Below are 16466 nucleotides of genomic sequence, written 5' to 3'. Positions count from 1 at the left end.
CGTATATACCACTATTACACACCACCAACTATATACCACTATTACACACCACCATCGATATACCACTATTATATACCACCATCTATAACCCACTATTAAATACCACCATCTATTTACCAATATTACACAGCAACACCCTGCATCTATATACCACTATTACACACCACCATATATATATCACTATTATACACCACCACCTATATACCACTATTACACACCAACCTGGATCTATATACCACTATTACACACCACCATCTATATACCACTATTACACACCACCAACCTGGATCTATATACCACTATTACACACCACCATCTATATACCACTATTACATACCATCATCTATATACCACTATTGCACACCACCATCTATATACCACTATTACATACCCCCATCTATATACCACTATTACACACCACCATCTATATACCACTATTACACACCACCAACCTGCATCTATATACCACTATTACACACCAACATCTATATAACACTATTAAACACAACCATCTATATACCACTATTACACACCACCAACTATATACAACTATTACACACCACCATCTATATACCACTATGACACACCACCAACTATATACCACTATTACACACCACCATCTATATACCACTATGACACACCACCATCTATATACCAGTATTACATACCAAAATCTATATACCACTATTACACACCACCATCTATATACCACTATTACATACCACCATCTATATACCACTATTACATACCACAATCTATATACCACTATTACATAGCATCATCTATATACCACTGTTACACACCACCACCTATATACCACTATTACTGCACACCAACTATATACCACAATTACATACCATCATCTATATACCACTGTTACACACCACCATCTATATACCACTATTACATACCACCATCTATATACCACTAATACACACCACCAACTATATACCACTACTACACACCACCAACTATATACCACTATTACACACCACCATCTATAACCCACTATTATATACCACCATCTATTTACCACTATTACACACCAACACCCTGCATCTATATACCACTATTACACACCACCAACTATATACAACTATTACACAGCACCATCTATATACCACTATTACACACCAACCTGGATCTATATACCACTATTACACACCACCATCTATATACCACTATTACACACCACCATCTATATACCACTATTACACACCACTATCTATATACCACTATTACATACCACCAACTATATACCACAATTACATACCATTATCTATATACCACTGTTACACACCACCACCTATATACCACTATTACACACCACCATCTATATACCACTATTACACACCACCAACTATTTACCACTATTACACACCACCATCTATATACCACAATTATATACCACCATCTATAACCCACTATTAAATACCACCATCTATTTACCAATATTACACAGCAACACCCTGCATCTATATACCACTATTACACACCACCATATATATATCACTATTATACACCACCAACTATATACCACTATTACACACCACCAACTATATAACACTATTACACACCACCACCTATATATCACTATTACACACCAACCTGGATCTATATACCACTATTACACACCACCATCTATATACCACTATTACACACCACCAACCTGGATCTATATACCACTATTACACACCACCCTCTATATACCACTATTACATACCATCATCTATATACCACTATTGCACACCACCATCTATATACCACTATTACATACCCCCATCTATATACCACTATTACACACCACCATCTATATACCACTATTACACACCACCAACCTGCATCTATATACCACTATTACACACCAACATCTATATAACACTATTAAACACAACCATCTATATACCACTATTACACACCACCAACTATATACAACTTTTACACACCACCATCTATATACCACTATGACACACCACCATCTATATACCAGTATTACATACCACAATCTATATACCACTATTACACACCACCATCTATATACCACTATTACATACCACCATCTATATACCAGTATTACATACCACAATCTATATACCACTATTACACACCACCAACTATATACCACAATTACATACCATCATCTATATACCACTGTTACACACCACCACCTATATACCACTATTACAGCACACCAACTATATACCACAATTACATACCATCATCTATATACCACTGTTACACACCACCATCTATATACCACTATTACATACCACCATCTATATACCACTAATACACACCACCAACTATATACCACTACTACACACCACCAACTATCAACCACTATTACACACCACCATCTATAACCCACTATTACATACCACCATCTATTTACCACTATTACACACCAACACCCTGCATCTATATACCACTATTACACACCACCAACTATATACAACTATTACACAGCACCATCTATATACCACTATTACACACCAACCTGGATCTATATACCACTATTACACACCACCATCTATATACCACTATTACACACCACCATCTATATACCACTATTACACACCACTATCTATGTACCACTATTACATACCACCAACTATATACCACTATTACACACCACCATCTATATACCACTATTACACACCAACCTGGATCTATATACCACTATTACACACCACCATCTATAAACCACTATTACACACCACCATCTATATACCACTATTACACACCACTATCTATATACCACTATTACATACCACCAACTATATACCACTATTACACACCACCATCTATATACCACTATTACACACCAACCTGGATCTATATACCACTATTACACACCACCATCTATATACCACTATTACACACCACCATCTATATACCACTATTACACACCACTATCTATATACCACTATTACACACCACCAACTATATACAACTATTACACACCACCATCTATATTCCACTATTACACACCACCAACCTGGATCTATATACCACTATTACACACCACCATCTATATACCACTATTACATACCACCATCTATATACCACTATTACATACCACCATCTATATACCACTAATACACACCACCAACTATATACCACTACTACACACCACCAACTATCAACCACTATTACACACCACCATCTATAACCCACTATTACATACCACCATCTATTTACCACTATTACACACCAACACCCTGCATCTATATACCACTATTACACACCACCAACTATATACAACTATTACACAGCACCATCTATATACCACTATTACACACCAACCTAGATCTATATACCACTATTACATACCACCATCTATATACCACTAATACACACCACCAAATATATACCACTACTACACACCACCAACTATCAACCACTATTACACACCACCATCTATAACCCACTATTACATACCACCATCTATTTACCACTATTACACACCAACACCCTGCATCTATATACCACTATTACACACCACCAACTATATACAACTATTACACAGCACCATCTATATACCACTATTACACACCAACCTGGATCTATATACCACTATTACACACCACCATCTATATACCACTATTACACACCACCATCTATATACAACTATTACACACCACTATCTATGTACCACTATTACATACCACCAACTATATACCACTATTACACACCACCATCTATATACCACTATTACACACCAACCTGGATCTATATACCACTATTACACACCACCATCTATATACCACTATTACACACCACCATCTATATACCACTATTACACACCACTATCTATATACCACTATTACATACCACCAACTATATACCACTATTACACACCACCATCTATATACCACTATTACACACCAACCTGGATCTATATACCACTATTACACACCACCATCTATATACCACTATTACACACCACCATCTATATACCACTATTACACACCACTATCTATATACCACTATTACACACCACCAACTATATACAACTATTACACACCACCATCTATATACCACTATTACACACCACCAACCTGGATCTATATACCACTATTACACACCACCATCTATATACCACTATTACATACCATCATCTATATACCACTATTGCACACCACCATCTATATACCACTATTACATACCCCCATCTATATACCACTATTACACACCACCATCTATATACCACTATTACACACCACCAACCTGCATCTATATACCACTATTACACCCCAACATCTATATAACACTATTAAACACAACCATCTATATACCACTATTACACACCACCAACTATATACAACTATTACACACCACCATCTATATACCACTATGACACACCACCAACTATATACCACTATTACACACCACCATCTATATACCACTATGACACACCACCATCTATATACCAGTATTACATACCACAATCTATATACCACTATTACACACCACCATCTATATACCACTATTACATACCACCATCTATATACCACTATTACATACCACAATCTATATACCACTATTACATACCATCATCTATATACCACTGTTACACACCACCACCTATATACCACTATTACAGCACACCAAATATATACCACAATTACATACCATCATCTATATACCACTGTTACACACCACCATCATTATACCACTATTACATACCACCATCTATATACCACTAATACACACCACCAACTATATACCACTACTACACACCAGCAACTATATACCACTATTACACACCACCATCTATAACCCACTATTACATACCACCATCTATTTACCACTATTACACACCAACACCCTGCATCTATATACCACTATTAAGCACCACCATCTATATACCACTATTACAAACCACCATCTATATACCACTATTACACACCACCATCTATATACCACTATTACACACCACTATCTATATACCACTATTACATACCACCAACTATATACCACAATTACATACCATTATCTATATACCACTGTTACACACCACCACCTATATACCACTATTACACACCACCATCTATATAACACTATTACACACCACCAACTATTTACCACTATTACAAACCACCATCTATATACCACTATTATATACCACCATCTATAACCCACTATTAAATACCACCATCTATTTACCAATATTACACAGCAACACCCTGCATCTATATACCACTATTACACACCACTATCTATATACCACTATTACACACCACCAACTATATACAACTATTACACACCACCATCTATATACCACTATTACACACCACCAACCTGGATCTATATACCACTATTACACACCACCATCTATATACCACTATTACATACCATCATCTATATACCACTATTGCACACCACCATCTATATACCACTATTACATACCCCCATCTATATACCACTATTACACACCACCATCTATATACCACTATTACACACCACCAACCTGCATCTATATACCACTATTACACCCCAACATCTATATAACACTATTAAACACAACCATCTATATACCACTATTACACACCACCAACTATATACAACTATTACACACCACCATCTATATACCACTATGACACACCACCAACTATATACCACTATTACACACCACCATCTATATACCACTATGACACACCACCATCTATATACCAGTATTACATACCACAATCTATATACCACTATTACACACCACCATCTATATACCACTATTACATACCACCATCTATATACCACTATTACATACCACAATCTATATACCACTATTACATACCATCATCTATATACCACTGTTACACACCACCACCTATATACCACTATTACAGCACACCAAATATATACCACAATTACATACCATCATCTATATACCACTGTTACACACCACCATCATTATACCACTATTACATACCACCATCTATATACCACTAATACACACCACCAACTATATACCACTACTACACACCAGCAACTATATACCACTATTACACACCACCATCTATAACCCACTATTACATACCACCATCTATTTACCACTATTACACACCAACACCCTGCATCTATATACCACTATTAAGCACCACCATCTATATACCACTATTACACACCAACCTGGATCTATATACCACTATTACAAACCACCATCTATATACCACTATTACACACCACCATCTATATACCACTATTACACACCACTATCTATATACCACTATTACATACCACCAACTATATACCACAATTACATACCATTATCTATATACCACTGTTACACACCACCACCTATATACCACTATTACACACCACCATCTATATAACACTATTACACACCACCAACTATTTACCACTATTACACACCACCATCTATATACCACTATTATATACCACCATCTATAACCCACTATTAAATACCACCATCTATTTACCAATATTACACAGCAACACCCTGCATCTATATACCACTATTACACACCACCATATATATATCACTATTATACACCACCAACTATATACCACTATTACACACCACCAACTATATAACACTATTACACACCACCACCTATATACCACTATTACACACCAACCTGGATCTATATACCACTATTACACACCACCATCTATATACCACTATTACACACCACCAACCTGGATCTATATACCACTATTACACACCACCATCTATATACCACTATTACATACCATCATCTATATACCACTATTGCACACCACCATCTATATACCACTATTACATACCCCCATCTATATACCACTATTACACACCACCATCTATATACCACTATTACACACCACCAACCTGCATCTATATACCACTATTACACACCAACATCTATATAACACTATTAAACACAACCATCTATATACCACTATTACACACCACCAACTATATACAACTATTACACACCACCATCTATATAACACTATGACACACCACCAACTATATACCACTATTACACACCACCATCTATATACCACTATGACACACCACCATCTATATACCAGTATTACATACCACAATCTATATACCACTATTACACACCACCATCTATATACCACTATTACATACCACCATCTATATACCACTATTACACACCACCATCAATATACCACTATTACACCACACCAACTATATACCACAATTACATACCATCATCTATATACCACTGTTACACACCACCACCTATATACCACTATTACAGCACACCAACTATATACCACAATTACATACCATCATCTATATACCACTGTTACACACCACCATCTATGTACCACTATTACATACCACCATCTATATACCACTAATACACACCACCAACTATATACCACTACTACACACCACCAACTATCAACCACTATTACACACCACCATCTATAACCCACTATTACATACCACCATCTATTTACCACTATTACACACCAACACCCTGCATCTATATACCACTATTACACACCACCAACTATATACAACTATTACACAGCACCATCTATATACCACTATTACACACCAACCTGGATCTATATACCACTATTACACACCACCATCTATATACCACTATTACACACCACCATCTATATACCACTATTACACACCACTATCTATGTACCACTATTACATACCACCAACTATATACCACTATTACTCACCACCATCTATATACCACTATTACACACCAACCTGGATCTATATACCACTATTACACACCACCATCTATATACCACTATTACACACCACCATCTATATACCACTATTACACACCACTATCTATATACCACTATTACATACCACCAACTATATACCACTATTACACACCACCATCTATATACCACTATTACACACCAACCTGGATCTATATACCACTATTACACACCACCATCTATATATCACTATTACACACCACCATCTATATACCACTATTACACACCACTATCTATATACCACTATTACATACCCCCATCTATATACCACTATTACACACCACCAACCTGCATCTATATACAACTATTACACACCACCACCTATATACCACTATTACACTCCAACCTGGATCTATATACCACTATTACACACCACCATCTATATACCACTATTACACACCACCATCTATATACCACTATTACACACCACCATCTATATACCACTATTACACACCACCAACCTGCATCTATATACAACTATTACACACCAACATCTATATAACACTATTACACACCACCAAATAACATCTATATAGCACTATTACATACCACCAACTATATACCACTATTCAACACCACCACCTATATACCACTATTACACACCACCACCTATATACCACTATTACACACAACCATCTATATACCACTATTAAGCACCACCAACTATATACAACTATTACACAGCACCATCTATATACCACTATTACACACCAACCTGGATCTATATACCACTATTACAAACCACCATCTATATACCACTATTACACACCACCATCTATATACCACTATTACACACCACTATCTATATACCACTATTACATACCACCAACTATATACCACAATTACATACCATTATCTATTTACCACTGTTACACACCACCACCTATATACCACTATTACACAACACCATCTATATAACACTATTACACACCACCAACTATTTACCACTATTACACACCACCATCTATATACCACTATTATATACCACCATCTATAACCCACTATTAAATACCACCATCTATTTACCAATATTACACAGCAACACCCTGCATCTATATACCACTATTACACACCACCATATATATATCACTATTATACACCACCAACTATATACCACTATTACACACCACCAACTATATAACACTATTACACACCACCACCTATATACCACTATTACACACCAACCTGGATCTATATACCACTATTACACACCACCATCTATATACCACTATTACACACCACCAACCTGGATCTATATACCACTATTACACACCACCATCTATATACCACTATTACATACCATCATCTATATACCACTATTGCACACCACCATCTATATACCACTATTACATACCCCCATCTATATACCACTATTACACACCACCATCTATATACCACTATTACACACCACCAACCTGCATCTATATACCACTATTACACACCAACATCTATATAACACTATTAAACACAACCATCTATATACCACTATTACACACCACCAACTATATACAACTATTACACACCACCAACTATATACCACTATTACACACCACCATCTATATAACACTATGACACACCACCAACTATATACCACTATTACACACCACCATCTATATACCACTATGACACACCACCATCTATATACCAGTATTACATACCACAATCTATATACCACTATTACACACCACCATCTATATACCACTATTACATACCACCATCTATATACCACTATTACACACCACCATCAATATACCACTATTACACCACACCAACTATATACCACAATTACATACCATCATCTATATACCACTGTTACAGACCACCACCTATATACCACTATTACAGCACACCAACTATATACCACAATTACATACCATCATCTATATACCACTGTTACACACCACCATCTATGTACCACTATTACATACCACCATCTATATACCACTAATACACACCACCAACTATATACCACTACTACACACCACCAACTATCAACCACTATTACACACCACCATCTATAACCCACTATTACATACCACCATCTATTTACCACTATTACACACCAACACCCTGCATCTATATAGCACTATTACACACCACCAACTATATACAACTATTACACAGCACCATCTATATACCACTATTACACACCAACCTGGATCTATATACCACTATTACACACCACCATCTATATACCACTATTACACACCACCATCTATATACCACTATTACACACCACTATCTATGTACCACTATTACATACCACCAACTATATACCACTATTACTCACCACCATCTATATACCACTATTACACACCAACCTGGATCTATATACCACTATTACACACCACCATCTATATACCACTATTACACACCACCATCTATATACCACTATTACACACCACTATCTATATACCACTATTACATACCACCAACTATATACCACTATTACACACCACCATCTATATACCACTATTACACACCAACCTGGATCTATATACCACTATTACACACCACCATCTATATACCACTATTACACACCACCATCTATATACCACTATTACACACCACTATCTATATACCACTATTACATACCCCCATCTATATACCACTATTACACAACACCAACCTGCATCTATATACAACTATTACACACCACCACCTATATACCACTATTACACTCCAACCTGGATCTATATACCACTATTACACACCACCATCTATATACCACTATTACACACCACCATCTATATACCACTATTACACACCACCATCTATATACCACTATTACACACCACCAACCTGCATCTATATACAACTATTACACACCAACATCTATATAACACTATTACACACCACCAAATAACATCTATATAGCACTATTACATACCACCAACTATATACCACTATTCAACACCACCACCTATATACCACTATTACACACCACCACCTATATACCACTATTACACACAACCATCTATATACCACTATTACACACCACCAACTATATATCACTATTACACATCACCATCTATATACCACTATTACACACCACCAACTATATACCACTATTACACACCACCAGCTATATACCACTATTACACACCACCATCAATATACCAATATTACACACCACCATCTATATACCACTATTACACACCACCATCTATATACCACTATTACACACCACCAACTATATAGCACTATGACACACCACCATCTATATACCACTATTACACACCACCATCTATATACCACTATTACACACCACCACCTATATACCACTATTACACACCACCACCTATACACCACTATTACACACCACCAACTATATACCACTATTACACACCACCATCTATATACCACTTCTACACACCACCAACTATGTACCACTATTACACACCACCATCTATATACCACTATTACACACCACCATCTATATACCACTATTACACACCACCAACTATATACCACAATTACACACCACCATCTATATACCACTATTACACACCACCATCTATATACCACTATTACACACCACCATCTATATACCACTATTACATACCACCATCTATATACCACTAATACACACCACCAACTACCATCTATAAACCACTATTACACACCACCATCTATATACCACTATTACACCACACCAACTGTATACCACAATTACATACCATCATCTATATACCACTGTTACACACCACCACCTATATACCACTATTACAGCACACCAACTATATACCACAATTACACACATCCAACTACCATCTACATACAACTATTACACACCACCATCTATATACCACTATTACATACCACCATCTATATACCACTATTACATACCACCATCTATAAACCACTAATACATACCACCATCTATATACCACTAATACATACCACCATCTATATACCACTATTACACACCACCATCTCTATACCACTATTACATACCACCAACTATATACCACTATTACACACCACCAACTAAATACCACTATGACACACCACCAACTATATACCACTATTACACACCACCATCTATATACCACTATGACACAACACCAACTATATACCACTATGATACACCACCATCTATATACCACTATTACATACCACCATCTATATACCACTATTACACACCACCATCTATATACCACTATTACATACCACCATCTATATAACACTATTACACACCACCAACTATATACCACTATTACACACCACCAACTATATACCACTATTACACACCACCAACTATATACCACTATTACACACCACCATCTATATACCACTATTACACACCACCATCTATATACCACTATTACACAACACCATCTATATACCACTATTACACACCACCATCTATATACCACTATTACATACCACCATCTATATAGCACTATTACACCACACCAACTATATACCACAATTGCATACCATTATCTATATACCACTGTTACACACCACCAACTATATACCACTATTACACACCAACATCTATATACCACTATTACACCACACCAACTATATACCACAATTACATACCCCCATCTATATACCACTATTACACACCACCAACCTGCATCTATATGCCACTATAACACACCACCATGTATATACCACTATTACACACCACCAACCTGCATCTATATACCACTATTACACACCACCATCTATATACAACTATTACACACCACCAACCTGCATCTATATACCACTATTACACACCAACATCTATATAACACTATTACACACAACCATCTATATACCACTATTACATACCACCAACTATATACCACTATTACACACCACCAACTAAATACCACTATGACACACCACCAACTATATACCACTATTACACACCACCATCTATATACCACTATGACACACCACCAACTATATACCACTATGACACACCACCATCTATATACCACTATTACATACCACCATCTATATACCACTATTACACACCACCATCTATATACCACTATTACATACCACCATCTATATGACACTATTACACACCACCAACTATATACCACTATTACACACCACCAACTATATACCAATATTACACACCACCAACTATATACCACTATTACACACCACCATCTATATACCACTATTACATACCACCATCTATATGACACTATTACACACCACCAACTATATACCACTATTACACACCACCAACTATATACCACTATTACATACCATCATCTATATACCACTGTTACACACCACCAACTACCATCTATAAACCACTATTACACACCACCATCTATATACCACTATTACACACCACCATCTATATACCACTATTACACCACACCAACTATATACCACAATTACATACCATCATCTATATACCACTGTTACACACCACCACCTAAATACCACTATTACAGCACACAAACTATATACCACAATTACATACCATCATCTATATACCACTGTTACACACCACCATCTATATACCACTATTACACACCATCATCTATATACCACTATTACACACCATCATCTATATTCCACTATTAGACACCACCATCTATATACCACTATTACACACCACCATCTATATACCACTATTACATACCACCATCTACATACCACTATTACACACCACCAACTATATACCACTAATACACACCACCATCTATATACCACTATTACATACCACCATCTTTATACCACTATTACACACCACCACCTATATACCACTATTACACACCACCAACTATATACCACTATTACACACCACCATCTATATACCACTACGACACACCACCAACTATATACCACTATTACACACCACCATCTATGTACCATTGTTACACACCACCACCTATATAGCACCATTTCAAACCATCAACTATATACCACTATTACAGACATTACCATCAACATACTACTATTACGCACCACCGACTATATACCACTATTACACAACACCAATTATATACCACTATTACACACCACCATCTATATATCACTATTACACAACACCACCTATATACCACTATTACACACCACCAAATAACATCTATATACCACTATTACATACCACCAACTATTACACACCAGCAACTATATACCACTAATACATACCACCATCTACATACCACTATTACACAACACCATTTATATACCACTACTACACACCACCCACTATATACCACTAATACGTACCACCATCTATATACCACTATTACACACCACCATCTATATACCACTATTACACACCACCAACTATATACCACTATTACACACCACCATCTATATACCACTATTACATACCACCATCTAGAACCCACTATTACATACCACCATCTATTTACCACTATTACACACCAACACCCTGCATCTATATACCACTATTACACACCACCATCTATATACCACTATTATACACCACCAACTATATACAACTATTACACACCACCAACTACATAACACTATTACACACCACCACCTATATACCACTATTACACACCAACCTGGATCTATATACCACTATTACACACCACCATCTATATACCACTATTACACACCACCATCTATATACCACTATTACACACCACCATCTATATACCACTATTACATACCACCATCTATATACCAGTATTACACACCACCATCTATATAAGACTATTACATACCCCCATCTATATACCACTATTACACACTACCAACCTGCATCTATATTCCACTATTACACACCACCATCTATATACCACTATTACACACCACCAACCTGCATCTATATACCACTATTACACACCAACATCTATATAACACTATTACACACCACCAACTATATACCACTATTACATACCACCATCTATATACCACTATTATATACCACCATCTATATACCACTATTACACAACACCATCTATATACCACTATTACACACCACCATCCATATACCACTATTACACACCACCCACTATATACCACTAATACGTACCACCATCTATATACCACTATTACACACCACCATCTATATACCACTATTACACACCACCATCTATATACCACTATTACATACCACCAACTATATACCACTATTACACAACACCATCTATATACCACTATTACATACCACCATCTATAACCCACTATTACATACCACCATCTATTTACCACTATTACACACCAACACCCTGCATCTATATACCACTATTACACACCACCATCTATATACCACTATTATACACCACCAACTATATACAACTATTACACACCACCAATTATATAACACTATTACACACCACCACCTATATACCACTATTACACACCACCACCTATATACCACTATTACACACCAACCTGGATCTATATACCACTATTACACACCACCATCTATATACCACTATAACACACCACCATCTATATACCACTATTACACACCACCAACCTGCATCTATATACCACTATTACACACCAACATCTATATAACACTATTACACACCACCATCTATATACCACTATTACACACCACCATCTATATACCACTATTACACACCACCAAATAACATCTATATAGCACTATTACATACCACCAACTATATACCACTGTTCAACACCACCACCTATATACCACTATTACACACCACCAACTATATACCACTATTACACATCCCCATCTAATTACCACTATTACACACCACCAACTATATACCAGTATTACACACCACCATCTATATACCACTATTACATTTGACATTTTTAGTCATTTAGCAGACGCTCTTATCCAGAACGACTTACAGCACATTTTCTCTCCGTACTGGTCCCCCGTGGGAATCGAACCCACAACCCTGGCATTGCAAACACCATGCTCTACCAACTGAGCCACACGAGACTACTATTACACAACACCAACTATATACCACTAATACACACCACCAACTATATACCACTATTACACACCACCAACTATATACCACTATTACACACAACCAACTATATACCACTATTACACAACACCAACTATATACCACTATTACACACCACCATCTATATACCACTATTACACAACACCACCTATATACCACTATTACACACCACCAAATAACATCTATATACCACTATTACATACCACCAACTATTACACACCACCAACTATATACCACTAATACGTACCACCATCTAAATACCACTATTACAAAACACCATCTATATAACACTACTACACACCACCCACTATATACCACTAATACGTACCACCATCTATATACCACTATTACACACCACCATCTATATACCACTATTACACACCACCAACTATATACCACTATTACACACCACCATCTATATACCACTATTATATACCACCATCTATATACCACTAATACACACCACCAACTATATACCACTATTACACACCACCAACTATATACCACTATTACACAACACCATCTATATACCACTATTACATACCACCATCTATAACCCACTATTACATACCACCATCTATTTACCACTATTACACACCAACACCCTGCATCTATATACCACTATTACACACCACCATCTATATACCACTATTATACACCACCAACTATATACAACTATTACACACCACCAACTATATAACACTATTACACACCACCACCTATATGCCACTATTACACACCAACCTGGATCTATATACCACTATTACACACCACCATCTATATACCACTATTACACACCACCATCTATATACCACTATTACACACCAC

This window comes from Salmo salar, chromosome 15 (assembly GCF_965601325.2).
Source record: "Salmo salar chromosome 15, fSalSal1, whole genome shotgun sequence".
Classification (NCBI taxonomy): domain Eukaryota; kingdom Metazoa; phylum Chordata; class Actinopteri; order Salmoniformes; family Salmonidae; genus Salmo; species Salmo salar.
Note: the sequence above shows the minus strand (reverse complement) of the source record.